The sequence below is a fragment of the Penaeus vannamei genome, chromosome 39 (genome assembly GCF_042767895.1).
Source record: "Penaeus vannamei isolate JL-2024 chromosome 39, ASM4276789v1, whole genome shotgun sequence".
NCBI lineage: Eukaryota > Metazoa > Arthropoda > Malacostraca > Decapoda > Penaeidae > Penaeus > Penaeus vannamei.
The window spans coordinates 9,990,838-9,992,765 of record NC_091587.1 but is presented as its reverse complement, the minus strand read 5'-3'; positions in this window follow the sequence as shown (position 1 = coordinate 9,992,765).

Here is a 1,928-nt window from a genome sequence, read left to right as displayed (position 1 = left end):
TGATAATAATGATAAAAGATGAAAATAATAACGAAAAAACACTGAACAGATATTGCAAATGTGAACCAGTTCTTTGACGCTTCGAAATACAGTGACTCAGCAACTTTCACATCCTGATAAATTCTGTGTAGAAAGGGTTTGATTAAAAGAAAAAAAAGAAAACTGGTATACGCCCAAGGGAAAAAAACTATAGGAGAATGGGAGCGTTTTTTATTATTTGTTACTTGTTTATTTATTTGTTTTCTTATCTATCTATTGTTGTTGTTATTGTTATCATTATTATAATTATCATTATTAGAATGATTGTTACTATTATCGCTATTATTGTTATCATGATTATAATTATTATCATCATCGTTATCATCATCATGATTATCACCATCACCATCATTATCATCATCATCATTATCACCATCATCATCATTATTATCATCAGCCTTTTCAATGTTTTTATCACGGTTATCACATTTTTTTCTCATTTCAAATTTTCCAAAACCAAAGCATATTCGGTCCAGCACTAAAATAAAGTCTTTTGAAATACTGACCAATTTGATTTTTTTCGTTGCCACCGAGAGCAATTTCCATGATAGATTATGACTATTCTTTAATACCTTTTAACTTTTTTTCTCTATCTATCTACTCTGCGCTTATTTCTTTCTTTCCTTCTTTCTTTCTTTCTCTACTCTGCGCTTAGATTCCTCTTTCTTTCTTTCTTTCTCTACTTTGCGTTTATCTTTGAATTATTCTCTTGTCTTTTTTTCCCTCTTTTTCTTTCTCTACTCTATACTTATTTTTTATCATTCTCTTTTCTTTCACTCTCTCCTTCTCTCTTTTCTCTACTCTGCCCTTCTCTTCTAATTATCACCTGTCTTTTTCTCTCTCGTTCTCCATTTTCTCTCCTCTACGCTTATCTTTTGATTATCTTCTTCATTTTCTCTCTCTCTCTCTCTTTCTTTCTCTATTCTGTGCTTCTGTTCTAATTATCTTTCTTTCTTGCAATAATCTTCTAGTTATTCGTCTTCTTTCTCTCTCTCTCTATCCCTATTCTATACTTCTACTTTCTTCATTCTTTCTTTCTCTACTCGCTTCTCTTCTATTTTCTTTCTCTCTCTCTCTCGCCCACTCTTTCTCCTATATTCCTTCTTTCTCTACTCTACGTTTCTCTACTATTGTCTTTCTTTCTCTACTCTACGCTTCTCTCCGATTCTCTTTCTCTCTCTCCCCGTTTCTCCCTTTCTCTACCGGACACGCTTTCTGGCACCAACGCTGGGCATCCTGTAATAAAGATTAAATTATCTACGGTTAAATGACAAAGAAGCGGCCATTTAAATCGAGACAAACATAGAAGCATCATAAGGAAATTAAATTATTGACTACAAATGCACTAAAAACACAGAATGGATAATTCGTTCTTTGATAATTGATTCGTGTCTTTTATTAAGGAAAAATGGGTTGATTTTCCCACTTTTTTAAGATAATGAGGGATATGAATTGATATCATTATTAAGTATTATTCTTAGAGGAAAAGAGAGGATTTTCGTATAGATAATTAACATTATTTATAATATAAAGTCGATGTCAGTGGCTTGTAATAATGATTTTCCCCAAGGAAAAGATTTGTTTTAAAGATAATCAACAATAATCATAAAACGCATTTGATATAAATTCCCCGAAATGTTTTTGTTTAAAGGGTTGAAATCTTGGATAGTGGATAGCTTTTACATCAACCTAAAACGAACAAAACCTTAAATAAGCCGTAAAATCGATTCTGATTATCCATATTGTTTTCATTCTTCAAAAATCTACCACAGAATCATTCAAAATATTGCGTTTTCTGTAACCTCCCAAAATTAACTCTCGACCCTCATCCAATTTTCGTTTCATTAAATTCAGAAAATTGATCTCAGCCCCTTCCCCACACCAAACAT